The following is a 13,175-nucleotide window of genomic DNA, read 5'->3' as shown; positions in this document are numbered from 1 at the left end:
ACCAAGTCTCCTACTAGAAATAGTAGACTTGTAAACCAGGTTTCCTACTATAAATAATAGACTTGTAGACCAAGTCTCCTACTAGAAATAGTAGACTTGTAAACCAGATTTCCTACTATAAATAGTAGACTTGTAGACCAGGTCTCCTACTAAAAATAGAAGAAGAAGTTATAGACCAAGTTTAAGTTACAGTTCCACTTTCCGAGATAGTTTGTATTCACATTCGCTGCATAGTCACTTTTTGACATTTTTAGTGCCAAATTGTTTAATCCGATAACGATTAAACATTCAAAAGTGTATTCTGAAGAAAGTGTGCCTATTTTTTAGTGGTTAGATATGAAAAAGTTGATATTTGGTAAAAATTATAGTTTTGTATCTGCAATCTCCATAGAAAAGGGGATTGGATGAAAAGTATGGTAAAGTAAAAAGTATATCCTAAACCATTAAAAGGCCATCATTGTGAGCTGTGAATTGTGTTTTTGAAACAAATTATTATAAGTAAAGACCACATTCTTTGGCCTGGCGCTACCGGAGCATCTTAAAGGTATGTAGGCCTAGTATGTGAAGCTTATAAGCCTAGGCTTCAGAAATAACTTGTAAATATATTAGTACTTCGATTTATAGCCAAAAGAATGAACCATATATTTTCCAACTGATTGTCATGTGTTTTATCCATTTTTTGATCATATGTATGCCACAAACCACCTATTTAATGTTAGGGTGCAGTTCGGTGCGGCAGGTGTAAACTGGTCCGTAATACAATATGAAGCTAATTTTACGATTTACAAAATATGATTTATTGTTACCTTGCAAGCAGTAAAGCCAGTTGTTAAGCAAGGACAGGGTTAGAGTTAGTATTGGTGTAAGCCAAGAATTCGGAAGTCTAGGGGGTTCGGTATGTAGGTGGGTAAAGATGCTGCTCCTAGGTTAGGTTAGGTGGTGATCACAAGTTTGTTTACTTTTACTTTTAGGGTTTTATTTCTCGCCCTCCATCAGACACTAAGAGTCTGTTCAGGCAGGCCTTGATGTGTGAAAATAATTTCTTTCCAGTTTATATTTTGCTCTGTATCTTTTCAGTATTCGTTAGTATTTGTATTCAGGCTTAATAGTTTTCAGATCACTATTATAACACTTTCCAAAGAGATAAGTCTTCAGGTTTTTCGGTATTTTTGTAGTGAATTACATGGCAATTTAACCTAGGAAAAAAACTACCGTTTCTTATAGAAAAAAATTACGATCTCTTCAAAAATGACACTCGTTTCCGTCGCAAATGAATAGTTTCAGAAATACATATACATCTATATCTTACGATAATGGGGGACCCCCAGTGGGAACTCAGGGTTTTGGGTGGGGAAAACATACTGGGGAAACGATATATAATTGTTTTCCTATAGTAAATAACGTGAATTAAGTGAATTTGATGTTCATTTCAATCGGTAACAAACAGATCAACCAATTCGGATAACTTTGAGATGCACGGTGTCACTTCTCTTACGAACGAACGATAACATTAGCAACGTTACCAATAATACACAGTGTTACCAACGTTGACGTATGGTACACAGAGTTACCAACGGCACGATGACATTACTGAAGATAGTAATGATAGATATTTCTTTATATTAAATAATTTCTCCATATAAGTTTTACTCAATATATAAAAAGTACAAAAAGGGCACTGAACCTAGCAAACCCACCTAACCTAGCCTAGTAGTATGAAAGGTCACAAAATAACATTTGATCTACATAGGACGTTGGCAGCACTGGTTACTGTATTTTTTCATGACACAATTTTTGTAACGGCGCCTCCAAAGTTTATCCAGATATACTGTTTTGTATTTTCCTCCGGTTATTATAATTTCAAGAAGGTAATGTATAGAGAAGAAAACGCTTGTTTTACGTTTATATATCGATTCCCCAGTATGTTTTCCCCACCCAAAACCCCGAGTTCCCACTGGGGGTCCCCCATTATTGCGACGGGAATGAGTGTCATTTTCGAAGAGAGCGTAATTTTTTCTATTAGAAACAGTAGTTTTTTTCCTAGGTTACATTGCCATGTAATTCACTACAATGAAACCGGTTTTTCTTGAAAGCTGCCACATTTTTGCTATTCTTGACATCAAATGGAAGGTCGTTGAAGAGTCTCGGTGCAGCATAACAAAAAGTTCTTCCTCCTATTGCATGATTCACACTAATTTTGAATAGTCTATATATATGGGTCATCAGCATGTCTAACTCTTACAGCAGCACTAGTAGCTTGAGGGTAGGGGACCAAGTAATCATGAAGATATTTAGGCTTATCACTTGTAAGTGCCTTGTAAGTCAACAAACAAATCTTAAATTCAATTCTAGCCTTAAAAGGTAACCAATGTAGATTGATCAGTGCAGGAGTTATTATCTCCCGAAATTTAATGCCTTTTATCAGTCTAGCCGCCCAGTTTTGCACATTTTGAAGCTTTCTTAGTAGTGTATTGGGCAATTTATAGTACAGAGAATTGCAATAATCAAGCCTTGATATTACGTTACTCATCACTAAATTTTTTGTACTGCCCTCTGTTAAATATTTTCTAATAAATGCTATGTTTCTCAGGTGATAGTTACACACTTTCACTGTATTCACTATTTGATCCCTCATTGACAAATTACAATCCATCAGTACACCCAAATTTTTCACAACAGGCACAGTTCTAACATCAGCGTCACCAATTTTTATACTTTGAATTTACTGGTAATTCTTCAAAGCCACCTCTGTGTCAAAAAACGCACATTCTGTTTTATCATCATTTAATTTAAGCTTTTTCCTCTGCATCCATGTTTTTATTTCAGTCATTATCTCATCAATTTTCTTCATTGTATCTTGTGTAGTTGAAATTGAAAGGTAGAACTAAGTATCATCTGCATATAGTTTAAAGCCCGCGTTTTGTTTTTTCAAGATATGTGATAGCTCGATAGTATATATGTTGAACAAGATAGGGCCCAGAACACTACCTTGTGGTACACCTTTCATAAAAATTCTCTCACTAGATCGGTTTCCAGAAACTTCTACAATATTTCTGTTTTAAAGTGTGGGTATTTAGTCCTAACAGGAATTTTACGCCTGGTCTGGCCTAATGAACTACAAAGGAGCCCATATGTTAAAGAATACATTCTATGCGGGATCCTAGTGGTAAAACTTGATTTTTGTATGGTGAAATGCTAAATAAAGCAATAGCAATGGACAGAATGCATAGAACACAAAATAACTAGCTGAAAAATTTATGGTTCATGTAATTAGCATGAAATTAATGTATGATTACCTTTAATTGCATCATGTCCCTAGTGGCAATTCTAGGACTATGAAAGTGGGAGGGCCTAGATGTGAGTGGGCATAGGACATTAGTTGCAAGCAAAATGAACCTTCACAGGTAGGAGAGTTCAGGAATATATATATATAGAGAGAGAGAGAGAGAGAGAGAGAGAGAGAGAGAGAGAGAGAGAGAGAGAGAGAGAGAGAGAGAGAGAATATTTGGAAGATTGAAAGACGAGCATGTGTTTAGGGGTATGGCTAATGGTGTGTCTGATCATTTTTTGATGGAATGAAAATTAGTTGTAGCAAAAAAGTGGGGGAATAGAGTAGGTGGATGTAAAAGGGAGCTAGTGAGGGTTGAAGAGCTGGTAATAGTATAGAACACCACGCTCTCCATTTACTCCAATATAATGTAATCCTGCAGTTCTCACCTTCTTGCACAGTAATTAGGTGTTTATTTAAATTCTGGGAAAGTAATAATTAGCAAGAAATGTTGAAGAGGGGAGAAGGGGTTATAAAAAGAAAATAGCTCGGTTTCCTCACTAAACGACATGGACTGACGTCAACATAGTCAACCAAATAGATCGTGATGCCAGCGTACATAAACAGAAGTTTGTGATACCAGCGTACATTTGATATATATTCAAAATATACTTAATCAAGAATTGTGATTACTCAAAAGTATCACTATTTGTAAATTGCATATTTTAAGGACACTTTTAATTAAGTATATTTTGAATACTGTATACAGTATATCAAATGTACGCTGGCATCACAAACTTCTGTTTATGTACGGTGGCATCACGATCTATTTGGTTGACTATGTTGACGTCAGTTCCATGTCGTTTAGCGAGGAAACCGAGCTATTTTCTTTTTATAACCCCTTCCCCCTTCCTCAACATATCTTGCTAATTATTGCTTTCCCAGAATTTAAATAACCACCTAATTACTGTGCAAGAAGGTGAGAACTGCAGGATTACATTATATTGGAGTAAATAGAGAGCGTGGTGTTCTATACTATTACCGAAGAGCTAATAAAACCGGGGGTAAAAAGTAAATATCAAGAAAAGTTGAAAATGGCATATGACAAAGTGAAAGTAAGAGAAACTGGTAATTTAGAGGAGGAGTGGAAGTTAGTAAAAGAAAATTTTGTTGGGATTGCAAGTGATGTGTGTGGCAAGAAGTTTGTTGGAGGCAGCATGGGGAAGGGCAGTGAATGGTGGAACTGAGTGAAGGTAAAAGTGGAACAGAAAAAGAAGGCTTTTGAAGAATGGCGGCAGAGTAATAGTGTAGAGAAGTATGAAAGATATAGAGAGAAATATTTTGAAGTAAAGCGCAAGGTAAGTGAGGCAGTTGACCTGAGGTGGGGTCAGGGACTGGGTCATTCATATGAAGAGAATAAGAAGAAGTTTTGGAAAGAAGTGAAGAGAGTAAGGAAGGCTGGTTGAAAAATTGAAGAGACAGTGAAAGATGGAAATGGAAGGTTGTTAAAAGGAGAGGAGGTAAGGAAAAGGTGGGCGGAATATTTTGAAAGTTTACTGAATGTTGAGGACAATAGGGAGGCAGATATAATTGCTGTTGCAGGTGTTGAGGTGCTGGTGATGGGAGATGAAAGTGAGAGAGAGATTTCAAGAGAGGAAGTTAGGAGAGCACTAGATGAAATGAGAGTAGGAAAAGCATCTGGTATGGATGGTGTGAGAGCTGAGATGTTGAAGGAAGCGGGTGTGACTGTACTTGAATGGTTGGTGAGATTGTTTGATATGTGTTTTTAAACATAAGACTTACCTGGTAGTTATATATATAGCTTACGTCCCTGATGTCACAGCAGAAAATTCAAAACTCGCGCCAATTGCCGATTGGATAGCTAGGTGTACCACCCCTGCGCCCTAGCGAGGTACCTAGGAACTATTCCAGGTTTCCTCATATCTTCCTTGCCGTCGTTAGCGACGACATCGTTAGAAATTCTGCTCAACAATTACTGATTTTTGCTGATTTAATTTGATGTACAACACTTTGGTTTTGACTCATGCTTGTTTGATTTTGCTCTTGGATATTCTTGGATTAAGTTTGGATTTAAAATTTTTGACCCTTGCTTGTTGATTTCTCTCATAAAATTTTTCAAAATGGCCACCCCCCTATAACTTTTAGGATGTGTGTTAGTGGGTGTAAGACCCGAATGGTAAAGGCCTCTCTTGATCCCCGTTCACTCTGCGCTAAATACAGAGGTAAAGAATGTGAGTTGGGTGATTGGTGTGATGAGTGTGTTCTTTTGTCAGAGAATGAATGGCTTGAGTTTGATCGCTATAGGTGTAAACTTCAAAGAGATAGATCGAGACAAAGTTCTTCTCGTTCTTCAAAAGACTTTTCCTCTTCCCGTCTCACTGAACCTAATCCTTTCCCCCTGTAGTGGTAGATTCTGATCCTGCTACTGTAACTGCGAATGAGCCTACGATGAAAGACATGTTGGTAGCGATTCAAGCGCTAGGCACTAAGGTTGAATTGCTAGCGGCGGACAGGACGTAGCTTATGTCCGATGTAAAGCAGTTGAAGGGTGAAAGTGCCAGAAGTGCAATGAAGTGTTTTGGTGCTGTGGAGGGTGCGTCTGCTCGAGTCTGTCGTTCTCCTAGTCTTAGACCTCTTCCAAGCTCCCCAACCCTTGAGAGAAGGAATGTCGATCGGCAAAAGGAGACTAGAGGCTTTAACACATGAGCAGACATCCCCTCGAACATACCTGTTGACGTTTCCCAGGACGTTCACCCTCACCATAGGAAAGGTGAGGTTAAGTTGTTTTCATCGTCTTCGGATGACGCAGTTCCGAAAAGAGGCTGGCGTCAAGCTTCTAGACCTCTCAAGAGGACCTTTGATAAGGCCAACTAGTACAGCGGCTCCTGGCTGTAGCCATTGGAGCAGCCCAGAGTGATTTCCATCTTCAGTTGAGAGCTCTCTTGCTAAACGTCCTGCTAGGACGTCGGTCTCTACCAAGAATCTTTTGCTTGCTGATCAATTGTCAGAACCGGGCATGACCTCAGTTCAGGCTCCCCAGCACCCGTCGGACTGGTTATCACCATCTGGACGATCTGAATGCTCTATGAGCGGTGAGGAGAGCGATGTGGCGTTAGACGTAGCGGCCCCGATGTCACAACAAGTGGATCCGAATTTGTCCATGCTACAAGAGATGCAACAAAGGCTGTCTTCTTTCATGCAGCATTACCAAGCCCCGGACAGTAAGAGAGCAGCAGTCCTGGATCCTGAATGTCATGAAGCTTCTCATCTGGACGCCAGGCGGCGTAAAACTGTCAGTCAAGGGGCTCTGGATGACGACCTTCTTTTCATCTCTCCTTTGAAATGTTATGACACCGTTTCTAAGGAAAGTGGGCATGATCTTGTTCGCTAACATCAAGCAACCCATCATGGCATCAAACGGGAAACAACCAAATGTGACATTGAGTATCTAGCTCAAGACAGCGAGCGGCCTTCTCAACACTCCTTGAAACGACTACCAGGACGTGTTCCCGATCGACCTCCCAAACGTGACGATAAGTGTGCAGTGGCTCGTGATGTTGAGCGTCCTTCTTTACGAGGTGCCGAGCGTCCTCATAGTCATAGTGTTGAACGTCCTTTAGGACGTGATCTTAAGCGATCAACAAAGAGTGACGTCGAGCGTTCTTTAGATCGAGGCGCCAAACGTCTTTCTTAGCGCAAAGGTGAACGACTTTCAGGACGTGAACACAAACGTCCAGCTAAGCGTGACATCGAGCGTCCTGCTATTCAGGACGTCGAACGTCCTACTAAACAGGACGTCAACCGTCCTACAAGACACGACAGCGAGCGTCCTCCAGGACACTTCACCAAGTGGCAGGCAGTCAGGCAGGACGTCGAGCGTCAAGCGGTACGCGGCGCTGAACGCTAGTCAGGACGTGACGTCAAGCGTTTTTCGGAACGTGACACCAAGCAACCAACTTCTTCTCGTGCTGCTGGTAGTCAAGTAGTGAGACTTGATGATGAGGAGGAGGACCACGCACTTCACCATGACACTGGTTTTGTCAGAGGCCATGATCAGGAACACGCTAGTTTCGATCGCTGTGATCGCGAGCGGTTGGCTAAGCGTCAAGCGGTAGATCTGCATAGTGACAGGCATGAGGTTCCAGTTTCTGTAGCTGATCCTGAACCCAATGTTGTTGCCCCAGTTGGGGCTTGCCCAGAGGAGGACTCTGATGATGACCTTTCTCCTGTTGAGCTATTTGAGGAGGTATCAGAGGATGAAGACTCTAAATCATTTCGCCCTTCAGTAGATTTGAAAAAACTTATGAAGGTTTTTAATGAGGAATTCCAAGAATTCTTAGTCCCCGTTGCCCCACGCTCTCCACCTTCAGAGTTCACTCTTAGGAAGGCGTCAAGGAAGTCTCGGTTTACCAAGATGGTCTTGTCACGATCATCTAAGAGGGCTCTTAGACTGATGGGAGACTGGATGAAGTCCAAAAATGACCAGGGAAAAGCGGCCTTCGCTTTTCCTCCAGCTAGACTAGCATCTAGGTCTAGTATATGGTACGAGACAGGAGAAGTTCTTGGCTTGGGAGTACCTGCCTCTGCCCAGGGAGATTTTTCAAGTCTTGTAGACGCTCCTCGTCGGTTGGCCATGAAGAAGACCAAGATTTTCTGGTCTACCTCCGAGCTGGATCATCTGCTCAAAGGCGTATTTAGAGCCTTTGAAGTTTTTAACTTCCTTGACTGGACTCTAGGAGCCCTAGGCAAGAAAGTTTCCGCTTTTAAAGAAGGTGATACTTCTACCTTAGTCCATTTAATGTCCTGTATGGACAAAGCATTAAGGGATGGTTCTAATGAGTTGGCTGCACTCTTTTTAGCAGGGATTCTTAAAAAGAGGGCTCAGATGCGCTCCTTGCTGTCACTGGGAGTTACCCCTTTCCAGAAGTCAGTTATTATTTGCTCCTGTGTCTTCCTCGCTGTTCCCACAAGTGCTCAGAAGGGAAATCTCGTCCACCTTAACGCAAAAGGCCACACAGGATCAAGTCTCTAAGACAGCCAGAAAAGTCCATCCAACTGCTTTTTCCAGCCGCAAGCCTAAGGAAGAGAATACTTTTCCTAAGTTCTCTCAGCCCTTTCGAGGGAGGTCTTCCAACAGGGGTAGCTCCAGGCCCGATGGAAGAAGAACTAAGAGGAGAGGCGTTAGGACAGGGCGAAGCAGAGCCTGACTGCTTTCGCCTTCAGGCAGTAGGAGCCAGACTACTCAACTTCTGGCAAGCGTGGGAGAGAAGGGGAGCAGACCCTTGGTCGGTACATCTTGTAAAGGATGGTTACAAAATCCCCTTTATGGGGAAACCTCCTTTGGTTTTAGCTCCAGTGTATCTCTCTCCCAGATACAGAGAGGAGGCAAAGAGACAAGCATTAACAACTCAAGTGTCTTTAATGTTGGAGAAGGGGGCTATAAAAAAGATGCAGGACGTACATTCTCCAGGCTTTTACAACCGCCTGTTCCTGGTACCCAAGAACTCGGGGGGATGGCGTCCAGTCCTGGACGTGAGTGCATTAAACAAGTATGTCCAGAAGACCAAGTTCTCGATGGAGCCTTCGAAGTCAGTCCTGGCAGCGGTAAGGAAAGGACGACTGGATGGTCTCATTAGACCTCCAGGATGCCTATTTTCACATCCCAATTCATCTGAGCTGCATGTACTTTCTAAGGTTCGTATTCAAGGGAGAAGTTTTTCAATTTCGAGCCCTATGTTTCGGCCTAAGCACCGCCCCGCAAATATTTACGAAACTGATGCTCAATGTAGCAAAGATTCTCCATTCAGGAGGCATCAGAGCCTCTCTGTATCTCGACAATTGGCTTCTCAGAGCTCACTCATACGATCTCTGCCTGAAGGATCTCCAAACAACTTTGAGTCTTACAAAAGAATTGGGTCTCGTTGTCAACAAGAAGTCTCTCTTGATACCATCACAAGAGATTCTTTATTTGGGAATGATGATTCGGAGTCAGGTTTTTCGGGCTTTTCCGTCTCTATTAAGGACGGAACAAGCCAATTTGAAACTCTGATCTTTTCCAGAGAAAAGGAAGTGTTCGGCGAGGAAATGGATGAGTCTAATAGGAACCCTCTCCTCATTGGAACAATTTGTCCCTTCAGGAAGGCTGAATCTTCGTCCTCTTTAATTCCTCCTCAATTACCATTGGGATAAGGAGAAGGACCTAGAGACAATGAACATTACAATTACAGAATCCATTAAAAGCTGCCTTCGGTGGTGGAACGAACCAGACAAATTCCAAGAGGGTTACCACTTAGCTCCAAAGAACCCAGACCTTGTGTTGTGTTCCGACGCCTCGGACTCAGGGTGGGGAGCAACTCTGGGCAAGTTGGAAGTCTCGGGGTTGTGGTCAGAGACTCAGCGGAACTTCCATATCAACCAGAAAGAATTGTTGGCAGTCCTGTTAGCCCTCAGAAGTGGTGGAAGTCAATGCTGACAACACCACAGCATTGGCTTACATTGCCAAGCAAGGACGAACTCACTCGATGTCCCTTTATGAAACTGCAAGGAGTCTCCTTTTATGGGCTAAAGAAAAGAATGTGGTACTGATGACAAGATTCATTCAAAGGGAAAGGAACGTAATGGCAGACAGCCTCAGCAGAAGAGGTCAGACTCTGTCCACAGAGTGGACGCTAAATCAACAAGTCTGCAAGAGCCTGTGGCAACTTTAGGGCCAACCATGCATAGACCTCTTCGCGACTTCCAAAACAAAGAGGCTAGAAACGTATTGCTCCCCGGTACCAGATCTAGAAGCAGTCCACATAGACGCCTTTCTTGTGGATTGGACCAATCTTGAAACATACGCTTTTCCACCATTCAAGATCCTGTACAAGGTGGTACAAAAGTTTGTGTCCCACAAGGGGACCAGAATGACGCTAGTGGCACCCTTTTGGCCCTCAAGGAAATGGTTCACAGAGGTACTGGAATGGATGGTAGACACACCAAGAAGTCTTCCTTTAAGAGTAGATTTACTCAAACAACCCCACTTGGAAAGGTACCATCAAAGTCTCCAAAGTATTCAGCTGACTGCCTTCAGACTATCGAAAGACTCACAAGCGTTAGAGGATTTTTGAAGGACGCAGCTAAACCTATCGCAAGAGCGAGGAGGACATCAACCATCAAGGTTTATCAATCCAAGTGGGAAGTGTTTAAAGAGTGGTGTAGAGTCAACTCTGTTTCCTCTTCCAGTACCTCTGTAACTCAAATTGCTGACTTCCTGTTATACCTTCGGAAGAAGTGCAACTTTTCAACCTCAACTATTAAGGGATACAGGAGTATGTTAGCGACTGTATTCAGACACAGAAACCTGGACCTTTCAAATAATGACTTGCAGGAACTACTTAAATCTTTTGATACGTCAAAACAACAGCACCAAGATTCACCAGCTTGGAATCTGGATATTGTTTTAAAGTTCCTTATGCGTGACAGATTTGAGCCCTTACATTCGATTTCCTTGAAGGACCTTACAATGAAGACTCTGTTTTTGGTTAGTCTTGCAACAGTCAAAAGAGTTAGTGAAGTCCATGCGTTTAGCAAAAATGTTGGTTTTCGAGACAGTAAGGCTGTCTGTTCCTTGCAGTTAGGCTTTCTCGCCAAGAATGAGCGCCCTTCTCAACCTTGGCCTAAGTCTTTTGAAATTCCGAATCTTTCGGATATAGTTGGTGAGGAGCTGGAAAGAGTCCTATGCCTTGTAAGAGCTCTGACGTTTTATCTGGACAGAACAAAAGTTTTGCCAGGCAATTCAGAAGATCTGTAGTGCTTGGTCAAAAAGCCCAAATTGCAGATGTCTAAGAATGCCCTGTCTTTTTTCATCAGACTTTTAATTAAAGAGGCTCATGCACATTGCAATGAGGCAGACCTTTGACTACCAAAGGTCAAAACACATGAGGTTAGAGCCGTAGCAATGTCAGTAGCATTCTGACAGAATAGATCGCTGCAAAGCATAATGGACACACCCTTTTGGAGGAGTAAATCTGTGTTCGCTTCATATTACCTGAAAAGTGTTCAGACTCGTTATAAGGACTGCTACACTCTGGGTCCATTCGTAGCAGCGAGTGCAGTTGTGGGGGAAGGATCCACCACTACATTCCCATAATCCTAATACCCGTTTTCTTCTCTTGGAACTTTTATTTGTTTTTATGGTTGTTTGTGGAGATTGTGACAGTCTTCCACAATCATTGATTTTAGTCAGGTGGTCAATTTTGTTCCTTGAGAGTGCCCGGAACTGGGTATTGGAGGAGGTTCTGTCGCATAAGAGGTATATACACTGGTTTGACAGCTCCTAAGAGATCTTCAGCCCCCTGGGAGGATTGTTGGATCTCATAAGGATAGCAGACATAATGAGGCAGAGAATCATTGAAGTCAGCTTCCTTATCAGGTATGAACTCTTAAGCTTGTTTTGAATAACTCTTAAGCAGAATTCCAACTATATCGGCTGTCTCTAACCCTCCACCAAAGGTGTTAATCAGCTATATATATAACTACTGGGTAAGTCTTATGTTTAAAAATGGTTTGTTCCGTAACTGAAATACAAACCACTCTATTTAATATGGGTAATTGCTTTCGGCGTAGCTGAAATGACAAGCCATTAGAATTTTAACGAGGGTTTACTACCCCACCGCTAGTTACCGGGGAGTAGGGAAGGTAGCTTGCTCCCCCCCCCCCTCACACATCTGTGCTTGAACTCACTTTGCTCTCAATTGCTAATCTTTTTGCTTTTCCTTTGACAGAGTGTGTGTGAAGTTGGCCTCTGCTATGCGTAAGTGTCCTGGTTTACCTGACTGCCCTTGTGGCACGTATATATCGGCGGTCGAAACAGACCCCCACACCTAATGTCCTTACTGTAGGGGCCAGCGGTGTGATAGGAATAAAGTGTGTGGTGAGTGTAGGGACTGGTCTACCTCCCAGTGGGAGAGGTTTTCTTGGCGCCTTAAGAAGTCCAGACGGGATATTTCTCCTTTGAAGGTTTCTTTGAAAGGAGAAAATCCCAAGCGCTCTTCTTCCGTGGCCCAAACCTCCTCCGAAGCTCCCACTCGATCGGTTTCTTCCGAGAAACTGTCGAGTGGTAGTGTAGGCCGTAGTTCTGTTGACCGATCTCGGGGTTTGGGAGAGGGAGTTGCCTCCCATAGCAAGGCAGCTCCTCCTCCTCCCGCGGGGGAGGATTTTAATGTACCTATTTCTAATAATGATTTGTTACAGCTTTGGGCTTCCTTGGGGCTTGAGGGTTTGCCCCTCAAGGAAGCCTTGTTTGACATGATCAGGTTGGGGGCAGCTGTCAAACAATCGCCGACTTTAGCCGAGGTTGATCCTCTGTCTATCGTCAACGTTGTTGTGGCAGAGGCTTCCGATGAGTTGTATCAAACCTCTGCTCGTGATGTTCCCGATGTAGCTGAAGGCTTAGTTCCCCCCTCCAAACACCCTTCGAGGGAGGAACTAAGTGCAACGGTCTCTCCTGCCGGTGATTCTCCCCCTCGGGGGAGTTCACTCACAGAGACTCCTCTTCGGAGGACTGATGATGGTCAGCCCGCTGACCCCATGGCCCCCAGAGGGCGTATAAGGTGTAAAGCCTGCCTTCTTCTTTGCCGTAGAGGCCTTCCTTCACCTCACAAGGGTGTTGGGAGGCGTCTCTTCGGTTCATCATCACCGCAGTCCGCTGCAAAGGAACCTTGCCGTCATTCTCCGACTCTACCAGCTACATCCCTGGACCTCTCCGCAGATCGTTCGCGATCTCCTTCGGTGGAAGGTCGTCCTTACAAAGGGCACGCCGACCTTCCACCCGCCAGACCTGCTGACCTGCCGTCGCCGTTCCTGGCTGCTGACGCGCTGTGGGCACCAACTCATCCCGTTGTAA

At 43.2% G+C, this 13,175-nt stretch overlaps 1 long non-coding RNA gene across 1 annotated transcript in view; it reads left to right on the top strand.

Annotated features, from left to right (window-relative positions):
- Positions 1-220: 220 nt before the first annotated feature.
- Positions 221-13,175, top strand: part of LOC137623821 (uncharacterized) — a 60,015-nt gene continuing 47,060 nt past the window's right edge. Inside the window, exon 1 of the long non-coding RNA XR_011040650.1 lies at positions 221-544. This is a non-coding gene — a long non-coding RNA (uncharacterized lncRNA). The remainder of the gene's footprint in view (positions 545-13,175) is intronic.

The sequence above is a fragment of the Palaemon carinicauda genome, chromosome 30 (assembly GCF_036898095.1).
Source record: "Palaemon carinicauda isolate YSFRI2023 chromosome 30, ASM3689809v2, whole genome shotgun sequence".
Taxonomy (NCBI): domain Eukaryota; kingdom Metazoa; phylum Arthropoda; class Malacostraca; order Decapoda; family Palaemonidae; genus Palaemon; species Palaemon carinicauda.
The sequence above is the reverse complement of the archived record's forward strand: the minus strand, read 5'-3'. Positions and strand labels throughout refer to the sequence as shown.